This window comes from Camelina sativa, chromosome 7, assembly GCF_000633955.1.
Source record: "Camelina sativa cultivar DH55 chromosome 7, Cs, whole genome shotgun sequence".
NCBI lineage: Eukaryota > Viridiplantae > Streptophyta > Magnoliopsida > Brassicales > Brassicaceae > Camelina > Camelina sativa.
The window spans coordinates 7,251,272-7,263,898 of NC_025691.1; the positions used below are offsets into that span (position 1 = coordinate 7,251,272).

The window sequence follows — 12,627 nt, forward strand, 5'->3', positions numbered from 1 at the left end:
TAAAACTTACAACGAAACACAATTATTTATGAGTTTAGGAAGAAATCAGATTAATACTAATAGGTATTATATATTGGCAGCCAAACTATGCCTTTTAAGGTAAAAGAAACTGTCAAACGAAAAGGTCATTTGGTACGTAGTTCAAACCAAAGTCATTGGTAAAGCCGTAACGACAACATCAAAATATTGTCAAGAAAACTCACAAATCACGATCAGTTAAATCTCTTTCTCTCTCTCTCTCTCTCTCTCTCTCTCTCTAGACAATGACATGAAGAAGTAAAAAAACAGAGGAGAAACAGAAAAGACCTTTTGATTTCTTCTTATCTTAATAAATTTGCGAACAGCTACCACCCAAAATCTCTTATAAATATTCGGAGAACCTACCAAACAAAGAACGACAAAAAGCAAAATCCTCTTCTTCTTGTTTACCATATATACACAAAAGAACAAAACTCAAATCCAAACCAATAAGATACTTTTTTATTACAAACCAAAGAATAATGATTTCCTCAGTTCCCCTATTTGCTTCTCTTGCACCGTACATAGTCTCAGTATTGCTTCTATACCTTCTACTCGAGCAACTCTCTTACCTTGTCAAGAAACGTAACCTCCCTGGCCCTCTCTTCGTCACTCCCATCATTGGAAACGTCACTGCACTCCTCCGTGACCCGACTTCCATCTGGAACAAGCACTCCGAAATGGCAAACACTTCTGTTGGCCTCTCCGCCAACTACCTCATTGGAAAGTTCATCATATACACTAAAGACGCAGAGCTTTCTAATCAAATCTTCGCCAACATTCGTCCGGACGCGTTCCAACTTGTTGGACATCCATTCGGCAAGAAACTCTTCGGTGATCACAGCCTTATCTTTATGTTCGGATCATAAATCCGTTCGTCGTCTGGTCGCTCCTAACTTCACCCGTAAGCCACTCTCAGTCTACTCTTCCCTCGAGCAAAAAGTTATCCTCCGTCATTTATGCGACAACTCATCCGTGAACTTAATTTAGAGACTTCACAGACAATTTTCGTCGGACCATACCTCGATGAGGAGGTAAAGAATATGATTCATACTGATTACAATCTCTTCAATCAAGGAACAATGGCGCTCCCGATCGACCTCCCTGGCTTCACGTTCGGCGAGGCTCGTCGGGCGATATCGAGGCTAACGAAAACGCTTGCTATTTGCGTGGGAAAATCAAAATTAAAGATGGCCGCAGGAGAGAATCCAACATGTCTAATAGATTTCTGGACGCGTTCATTCATTGAGAATCCAACACCGCCTCACTCTAAAGATGAAGAGATCAGTTGTATGCTCGTTGAATTTTTGTTTTCCGCACAGGACACCTCCACATCATCACTTCTCTGGGCAGTGGTGCTTCTTGAGTCGGAGCCAGAAGTTTTAAAAAGAGTCAGGGAGGAAGTCGCAAGGCTTTGGTCGCCTGAGTCCGACGCCTTGATCACAGACGATCATCTCGCAGAGATGAAATATACGCGGTCTGTGGCCTGTGAGGTCCTTAGATACCGACCACCAGCAAGTATGGTTCCACACGTTGCTCTTAGTGACTTCCCTCTCACGAAATCGTACACAATCCCTAAAGGTACAATTGTTTTTCCTTCGGTTTTCGACGCCTCGTTTCAAGGTTTTTCTGAACCAGACCGGTTCGACCCTGACCGGTTTAGCGAGACAAGACAAGAGGATCAAGTGTTCAAAAGCAATTTCCTAATTTTTGGTTCAGGTTCACACCAGTGCGTGGGCCAACGTTACGGGCTGACCCACCTCGTGCTTTTCATTGCCATGTTCACGTCAGTGTTTGAATTCAAGAGGGTCCGGTCAGATGGCTGTGATGATATTGTGCATTGCCCAACGATGTCACCCAAGGACGGTTGCATGGTGTTCTTGTCTAGCCGCGCCGGTGCCTCTCCTTGAATTGATTTGGTAAAAGTCATCTTAATTGTATATTTTATCACTTTTCATTATGTGCACTAAGTGCTATTGAATTTGAGTGGAGATTTCATTGTTTTGCCATGTCTTCACCATGCTTGTGTTGTTGTTTTTCTCTTCTCCCCCAATGATGTTATTTAACTTGTGTCATATGTATTTATTTGTATTTTGCGTCTTTAACTAATAAATGAAAAAAATTCACCATTCAGACCTTGATTGCTAGAGCTTTTGAAGGAGTATTAACATTTTTATTATCCAATCAACATTTGTTAATTGCACAGTGCAAGGTTGTTTTGATTTTTACGAAGACAAAATAAGCGAAAGAGTGAATATTAGTTAACTTGAATATCAACATGAATATTAGGGTTTAGATTTTACAATTAGAACAAAATTATATGTCGGTTTGGATTTACAAATGAGATTGTTAGGGTTTATATTTTACAATTAGAACAAAATTATATATCGGTTTGGGTTTACAAATGAGATCGTTAGGGTTTAGATTTTACAATTATTTACAATTAGAAGGAAATTATATATTGGTTTGGGTTTATAAAAAAGCGGTTTAAGTTTCTAATTTTATATTAATATATACAAATTTTATTTCTTTATGTTATAAGGGGGTGAATAAAGAGGTTCACCCCCAAGTATTGCTCTAATTTAACACAAAATTATTGATAACTCGTTAATTATATTGTTATCCATATTGAAAGAGTATACTATATAATAAAGATGTTTGATCTTTTGAATCTAATACATGATGCAACATGAAGTGCTTGAGATTTCAAACACAGTCAGGGAGATTGAAGATGTTGTACTTATTATGTTTTATTACAATGGTATTTCTTTTAAGTTGTGGTATTTATTACAATGCTAAGAATTTATTATGTAAATCTTACAAATACAGAAAATATTATATTAGCAAATGTACTTATGTTTTAAGGAAATGCACATCTTGACGCATTCTATATTCTACACACTCCAAAGTATGCCTGCGAGTTCGGGTATACAGTTCGTGCATGTCGATTTTCTCAGTTATCAGGTATTTAGGTTTTCAAAAACTCCACCAAGCATAACCGAACAAAAAATCGGTTCGGCTCGGGTCGTGTTTCGGGTCTGTTTGAGTGGGAATTGGTCTTGGGTTTATCAGGTTTAAATAAAAACGATTGAAATTGGTTAAAATCCAATTAAAACCGGTTTAATTACGGTATACTTCGGTATATTTTTTGTTTTTACTAAAAAATGGGTAATATAGTCGGTTCGGGTCGGATACCGAACCAAATTTTCAATCTTTCCGAATTAAACCAAACTCTAATTTTGATTGAATCGAAACCCAAAAAATTCGAGTTGGATCGGTTCGGCGGCTTCGGATCGGGTCAAAAGTGCTGGCCTACTCCAAAGAGTCATGGATTCGCACCCAAGCTCTAAGGATTCAAGAATCAGATTTCACATTTAAAAGCCAACCACTAGTTATTGATTAATTTCGCAGATCTTTTTCTTTTTTTTTAGACTTGTAGAATATTATACACAAGTCTATGTAAGATGATATGTCATTTTATTGTAAGGGACCCTTGAATATTGAAAGTTAATAGAAAGTATTGTTTTTTTTACAAAGTTATGAGTTTTTGTATTGTCTTGTTCTTTAATTTTTAAGTGTATATTCATTTAATGCTTTAGAAACCAGCTGATTAAAGTTTGTTTGAGTGATTCAAACATTCTTGGTTGTCAATGATTGAGCAAGTCAATCAACCCCTATCCATCATCTCCCCTTGAATCCATCCCACTCGAGAGAACTAACCGCCATCGTGTTCGATATTCACCTTTATTGTTTCACCTTCCTAGAGGTATGCTTTGAATCTCTTGATCATCAAGTGATCCCGTCCTGTGATATTTTAAAATTCTTATAAGTTTATATATAAATAATATTGTAAACTATTTTTAAAAGCTGATTACATATGATATAATTTGTAATGCCCGTAATCTGGAAACAGTGTGTGTGAGCGACAACAAGAGCGTTGATTTGATTCGATCTCTGGTTTTATGTGATTTAGCGGTTTTAGAAAAATCTAAACTTTCCCAATAAAAAGAGAACACCCTCTTCGGTTTATGGGTTCCTGTCCCAGTTGTCTCATGTCATAGAAGAACAGAAAAGAGCAGTGGGTTCTCTCTTTGAAGGGAGGAGAAAGGGGATAAACGGGAAAAGGGAAGGGGGTCTTGGCGTAAGGGAGAAGAGGAGATCAAGCAGTGGGCTTGAGGAGGAGCTTCTCTCGATATTCGTTAAAGATGCTAGAGGAAGAGATCTTGTGCTTTGGGCATAAGAGAAAGATAAAGGGGGAGATCCATATTTGATACCACCGTTGTAATGCCCCCAAACCATCCTATAGCCGGAGAAGCCAATGGACAGCTACGAGACGCTACGATAGAAACTGTGCCGAGGTAGTCCAGTCAAGGGATAGAAGTCTCCGCTTCCCAACCAGTCCTCCTTAGCACACTTTCCCCGCTTTGAGACAGCTTAGGCTTTGCAACCCTCATCGCCTGCAACACTGTGTTGGCCCGGACAAGACGAATACCATTCAAAACCACAAAAGATTTAATGGAAACAACTTTCATACTTTATTTTATTCACAATACAGGTCTCCAAAACATACATAATGTTTATCGTATCAAGCCTAGAGCCAAAACACGATAGCTTATTTTACAAAAATATCTTACAAAGGCAATGCAACACTACACCGGCTTGCCTAACGTCATGTGCTCCCTCTAAGGCTTTTCTGTCTAAGGTTGCCTGCAAAACAATTTATGAAGTCTTGAGTGCTAATCACTCAGTAAGTTCGGAAACGTAATAAGAAACCAAAACTCCAAAATCCAACCCCAACAAGCAACACACACCATGCAAGAAAGAAAAAAACAACATGCAAGCAAAACAAACAACATGCAACACAAGTATACTTTCACCAAGTACACTCAAGCGGGAGCTAATGACTCTTCATAACACTCCTACGGCCCTTCACACCACTACTTCCCCACACCCGTGAACACCTATACTCGCAACCACAAAAGCACATGAGCATAGAACATCACATGCGAGTCTCTCTCCACAGGCACACTCGACTACACCACCGCGTAGTACTCGACCATAGGCTGCAATCCCGTCATTTCGAGTCTTTGTAAGCCACTCAGATTACGGTCTTGGGGAAGTCTTCACCTAAATACACAATCACAACACGCAAACACACAACAAAATGCAATGCACACAAGCAATGTGCAAACAAGAATAACATGTAATGCACACAAGCAACATGCAACCAATAAACCAACATGAAAATGCAACATGCAAACTTAAGTAACTATAATGCAATCTAGAAACTAAGCACTAAACACAAAAGCACACAAACACGAAAACAAGCAATAATCACAAACAATGAAAGAAACAAAAGGAATGAAACAAAACTTAACTACCTAGAGCTTAACCTAGATTGCTAAGAAACAGAACAATAATAACCCAATGATAATGCCTAGATCTATCACGCAAATCCTTAGCATTTATCAACAAAAACCCATTCCTATCATGTACCATATCACATGCTTCAAGACTTACCTGGGCTTGGTCGGAAAGATAAACGAACCTACTCGGACTTCTAGCGCTAATTAATGGCAAAGACATGACGCGAACATGTCCTACAGAAGCACACGACTAATGATGCGAACTGCGACTTGGCTAGCACTAAAATTTCTCACGAAAGGGAAAAAATATAATTCAAAAACTCTCTCTCTCTCTCTTTTCGACTAAGGATGGAAAACTCACAAAATGGCACTAAGGGTTGCTATTTATAGGCGAGATTATGTCTTTGGTCGAGAACAAGTGGCTGGACACTTGTTGAGTGAATTGCATGGTGGAAACAAGTGGGGAATCAAGTCTTTTGCGCTAACACTTGTCATCTTGTTTTTATTCCATTCACACTTGTCTGGGACACATGTCAAGGTGCATCTCTCTTTTTCAACAAAGGGGGATGAATCTCTTGGTTCATTGGCGAGAAAAGGGGGATGAATTTCGACTTCACGCGCTAGTTCTTGGTCACCAAAAATTCCAGGTCACGTGTCTAACCGAAGGGTCAATGGTAAACGGTGTGGTGAATGGTTGGATCATCGAATGGGTCGACGTTGGCTGGCACATTTGTTGGTCGGTACCACTAGCATTAGCGGGCATGTTGGATGGACGGTACCAACGTTAGACTCTCGACCATCGATGTTGTTTTCTCGATTTTTTCTCACTTCTGTCTCGACAGTTCTTCTTTATTTGGCCTCATTTGTCTTCTCAACTCCTTTTGCCCAATGAATTTTATTTTTGGGTGTTTACCCTTAGTATGGGTCACTACAATGATCCTCGTTTTCATGTTGATCGTGGTAGTACAAGCTTCATATCCAACGATGGAACTGCGAGTTGAACGATTAGTTTGTGAATTATTCCAAAGTTTATATGGAGGTTTCGTATGGATTGAATTGTGTCAAGTTGTGTTGTTGGTTGAGCCAACAAGCTCGGTTTGAGCTGAAACCTTGTAAGAGCTTTTATGGCTTATGGAATTAGCTTATGGTGGTTGATAACCAAGTTAAAGTTCAAGAATGCAAGGTTAAAGCTAAGACGGTGAATCCTTAGGTTCATCGAAGAAGTGTTTTCGTGGCTGGGCAAAATAAAGTATTCCAGCCCATCTCTCTTGTTAGTTGGTCCATAGGGATGGTTGGTTGTGCGACTCAATAACTAGATGAGGTGATGTTTGAGATACAAGTTTAAGTGAAGCTTGTTTCAGGAGATGGAATTAAGCTGCTTGTTCAGGTGGATCACGCTGTGATTGGTATAGCTATAGAGTATGAGTTAGTTGGATCAAACATGTATTTGAGAATTTTTTTGTAAGAAGCGGTTGACACCGATTGTCTCGTTGGAATTATGGGGCTTCAGCAAGATCGTTTCCCGTAGATCACGTGCAAAGATTTGGAGTATGAGTGCGGTCATTTCACAATGAAGAGCATAGTATCATTGATCGAATGCATCCAAAAATCGATGAGCCATGTTGGCTCTTCCCCTGCCGCCATCTTTAGTTTTGATTTTCTTGCGTAAAGTGCAAGTGTATCTGCTAGCCTAATTACTGCCTGGCAAGCCTCACTAAACGTGAAGCCATTGAGGTTGATTGGCAGTTCCATTATCCGAGATTGAACATATTGTAATCAATATTGTAACATATTGTAATCAATATTGTAACATATTGTAAAAGAATGACATATTTCTTAAGGTAACTCCTTAGTTTCTTTATTTTGATGAGCGTATGGTTATCTTTATTTGCTGAGCATTTTGGTTTCTTAATACGCATGATTAACCTTTAATATTTGTTGTTTCTAGCCTTGACTAACGAAAGGTTTTTGTTTCTCTTTGTTTAGTGTACTCAAACATATAACAAGGAAAACCTTATTGGCCTTGATCTCTTGTTGAGACACTTATAAAAGGGAAAAGGAAAGAAAGTTATGCAATCTCTTCTCCATCAACAATTGTGGAGCTTCAAGAACAATTTTGCTACATGCATGAAAGATAAATATCCAGAATTTGCAACTTTTATGGCTTCCTTACATACATCAACTGTACCAGCAACCACATCAGGCACCACACCTGAAACCACCATACCACCAGCCACCGCGTCAGGTACTCACCTCCCACCACGTTAGGCACAACACCAGCCACCACATCCCCTCTCTACACGTATTCAAACTATTAAACATGATATGCTTGTTTGATGTTATATCTTGTTTTGCTTTTAATTACCTTTTGTTTAGGATGATTGTTTGGTTAATGAATGATTAGGATGATCTTATTTCTTAATGATTTGGTTTTAAATTTAAATTTATTTTGGTTAATAGCATTCCAAATTTGGTAAATAAAACAGATTTATTATATGCTAAAATGTCACCAAGTTGTGATCAAATCGATTTCTAATAACTATCAAATTTCTGGCATACTGGCTACTAATAGACGAGGACTACTTTGCAATGACGTATAAGGAGTCATAAATTAGTCACACATTTTAAACACTAACTTGCGACTGACTTATAACTACATTTACGACTGACTTTTCTGAATATCAACAGTCTGTACAGATTTTCTTATTTACAACTACATTTAAGTTTTATAAAGCAATTGTTAATTAGTGACCATTTTAAGACACATAATTTTTTCGGCCCATTTTTAGCGACCATCTTAAATCGTCGTTGCTTAGTCGCAAAGTAGGTACTTGCGACTATTTTGCGACAATTATGAGAGTCGCAAACAGAGTGTTTTCTTTTAGTGATATACAAAGAAAACAATCTCAATTAATGCCAATAACAGTTGCGTCTTTTTATCTTATATTTTTGTAAAATAAATTTAATTTTTAATTTTTTTCTGAAAAAAAAAAATCTTATGATTGCGTTTTTTTACAAAGTTGCGTCTGTTGATTGTAAAGCTGTGTCTTTTTACTATATATTTTTAGCATTTTTTCATCACAACTTTTGTTACAAGTGTTGTATCTTTTACAAACGATTGTGTCTATGTAAATTTTGAAGTCTATATATATTTATCTCTTATTTGACAACTACTAATTCAATTTTCTTTGACACAAATTTTTGTTCAATGCTGAGTCTAAATAATTTGAATTCAATATCCAATATCTAATGTTAGTCATGCTTGTATCTCTATCTTTGCCTTGTGTTTGTTCAAATTGCTTTAATCTTCAAGTTTGCAATTCGGGTCTTTCCGAATGTGCTCATCCATTGTGTATCTTTCTAGTTTGATTTAACGAATTGCATGCACACAAAGGAAAAAAAATTCTATAATCTATCTAATTTTTTTTGAAATAATATAGTAATATAGAAATTTAACCAACTTTAAATAACATGGTTGCGTCTATTTACATATTTTTTGTATTATATATTAATGTTTAGCTATTTGATCTTTTATTTTTAGAAGTTGTGTATTTTATTATAATTTTTTGTTGATACATTTTCAATCAAAATTAAATAAATTTTATTTTTATAATTATTTTATTATAAATTTGCATCTAGTTATTGTAACTCTTCGTCCGATATTTCATTTAGGATCACGTCTCTTCATCATATATTTTTTTTACAGCATTATCTAGATTTATTATGACTTTTTATTTGATACTTTTTGACACAGAGTCGTCTTCTGTCATAATATTTTCTTTTATCGTAAGTTTTCATTTTGATAGTTATGTTGTTTTACAAACAGTTATATATGTTTAATATTTATGTAGTTTAAGCTCTATTTGTTATTATTTTTAAGATAATTTTAGTTTTATTTGTAGCTTATACTTTCAATATTTTTATTACTTTCAAATATTTTTTTAATATCATTCTAAATTCAAATTTAATTTTAAATTCTTCTTATTTTTGATTTTTAAAATATTTTCCTTAGGACATCAAAGGAGTCTCAGTCCTAGTAATTGATAATAGAAATATAGGAAACAAAAAATAATAATTAAAACTGTTGTTAAAAATGAAAGTTTTAGATATTATTCAAAAATGGTAAAAGTTACAGTGAACACAATATTTTTTTTTACTTTGATAATTGCTAATATTTTGTATGGCTAAAACAATAATATTTATTATGTACATAAGCCACTATATACCCATTTATTTGTATAATGAATTTGTCTTTGTATTTTCAGGCGAATACATAATTTCTGATTTTTTGCGTTTTCTAATACGATTATTCAAATTTTCTTGATTGATAATCATAATCTTCCCGCATTGTAAAACATCATTATGTTACCAATCAAAGAAAAAGAAAAAAAAAAAGAATTTATTCCGAGATTTGTCAAACTAAGATTTCTGGATTGCCTCGCAGCCTGCAAGGTGAGTTGAGTTCCACCTAGTTGATACATTTAAAAGTAGTCCACCCTTACCTTAAATTTCCATTGTTTCCACACAGGTTTGAAAGGATCGTTCTCTAGTCTCACTCACCCTCAAAAACTTAACACTATCTCTGATTTTCTCTAGAGCACCATCAATCACATCTAATCCGTTTTGCATAATCAGATTCAAGAGGTGTGCATCACATCTCACATAAAAGAACTCTCCACTACGCACCAATTTTTTCACATCTCACATGCATCACATCTCACATAAAAGAATTCCTTGCATGTTTTCATTTGAGGAAGCATTATCAACAGTAATTGTGAACACTCTCTTTTCTATTCCCCAATTTTTCAGCAACGCCAACACCTTTGTAGCTATTCCAGCATCCGTATGTGGAGGAGGAAATGCACAGAACGACAGGATTTTTGTCTTCAAATTCCATCCACTATCGATATAGTGTGCAGTCAAACACATGTATCCCTCTATTGTGATTGCCTTCCACAAAATATGTTGTTAAACAAAACCTACCCGGAACTTCATCCAACATCTTTCTAAGTTTCAGTTTCTCTTTCTCGTAGATCTTTAAGCAATCAGCAGCCGCAATATTTCTTGCATACTGAAAAGTCTCCCTAATTCTTCTGTACTTAACGAAAGAGTAAGGCAAATCATGTTCAATGATTGCCAATCCTATCATCTCCCTAAAAACCAGCATATCTAACTTTCTATTTCGACATGAAGGAGTGCTTCCTGGAGTCTTTGAGCATGATTGCATATGACGCAAGAGAGTATTGGTGCCACTTTTACGAAGATCAATGAAATAAGTATTCTCACAATGGGTGCATCTAACATTACTCCTACCATCATCTAATTTATCTCCAACAATCTCAAAACTTTTTCAACACCTTGACCTTTTACGTTTACCTCTAGTCTTGTTCTCTGTCTTGTTCTTAGTCGTACTCGCTAGTGAATCTGCAGATTGCTCTTCTACACGTTCTTCTTCATCTGGATTCATATCCTGCTCTAACATTAGCATCTCATCTCCACTCATATAATCATCTTCAAGGTTTAGAGTATCACCCATCTTAAATAACCAAAATCAAAGAATCAAACTTTGTTACAACTTTATCTAAGATACGACTCATAGTTTTAGCTTGTAAAAGAACTCAACACTCAACAAAATTTTTCTAAGATACGACTCATAGTTTTAGCTTGTAAAAGAACTCAACACTCAACAAAATTTTTCTAAGATACGATTCATAGTTTTAGCTTGTAAAAGAACTCAATACTCAACAAAATTTGTCTAAGATACGACTCATAGTTTTAGCTTGTAAAAGAACTCAATACTCAACAACATTTGTCTAAGATAACAATGTAAAAGCTTCGATATTGAGCTACTCATATACTTACTAACAAGACAGGGGACGTTAATCAACTTAAGCTAACACAATACTTACAAATCCACTCATCAAGATACCTATAGACTGACAAATTCCGGAGTTCAAAAAGTTATAATGGAAGCTATAAAGAACGAGGATATTAACAAAAAAAAAAAAACAAAGATCAGACATTGACTAGTTCAGAGATTACTATAAGTTTCGTGATTGAGCTCCTCATAAGCAACAAAACTAGTTCTCAACTTAAGCTAACACAATACTAACAAAAAACTAGAAACTCGCCAAATTACTTCTTCAAAGTAAGATAACTCAACACTCAACACTCAACACTAAGCAACATTAATCTCAAATGGGTCTCTCTAAAAATCGAAAGAGAAGAAGAGAAGGAAAGAAGAAACATAAATCTCAAATGGGTCTCTCCTCAAAATCGAAAAAGAAGCATAGAAGCAGATGGGTCTCTCAAATTGAAAAAGAAGCAGAGAAGCATATGGGTTTCTTACCTGAAATCAACGGAGATTGAAGGAAATCAGATGGTAGCGCCGGAGATTGAAGGAAATCATATGGTATTGCCGGAAAAATCATCAGAGAATATCGCCGAACAAGTTTTAAAAAAGTGAAATATGAGTTTTAAGAATTTTCCCAAATCGATTTTAACCTAGAATTATCTGATCAATGTCTAGATTGTCCAACCTGTTTTGTCCGTGGACATTGTTGGACATAAACCATTTATGCCCGTTTCAATTATGGTCAGTCCATGTCCAATTCATACCTGTCCATTTTGACAGCTATACTCGCATGTAAAGTCATTTTCAAAGCTTCATTATTTCTATTTCCGTATTTTTTCGTTGCCGACATTTCTATTTCTTTCATTTAAAACAACAAAAAGATTCGATTTATGATTTTTTTGTTTTTTTTTTTGAACTCTGTTATTGTCTCAGACAAAAAAACTCGATTGTATATATATATATATATAGTATGTAGTAAAAAATAATGACTACGAGTAGTTTCTATAACAATAAGTTTAACTACAAAATATATACATATTTTGAGATATTCTCGTGAGCTTAATAATACGTTATCAGTAGTATATTACTTTAAAACGAATTTCATTTACTCAACCGAGTCACTGCTCCGATCCCAGCGATTCCGACGATTCCTAATGGTATCTGACTTGCTATCGCCTCGGGTTCGTAATGGATGTTGAACCCGATATCTTACGGAAGAGAACCTATTAAACTGTGTTTGTTCTCATGTCACAACTAGAGTTTATTATTAACCGTTGGATTAGCCGTAAATAACCGTCACAACTAGAGTTTATTATTAACCGTTAGAGTTTCTCTTGTCGTATATGAATGATCAATTTTCTGAAAAATTATAGTACTAGAAGATTACGA

General features: G+C 35.7%; 1 pseudogene; it reads left to right on the plus strand.

Moving 5' to 3' along the window:
- Positions 501 to 1,935, plus strand: LOC104700631 (annotated as a pseudogene).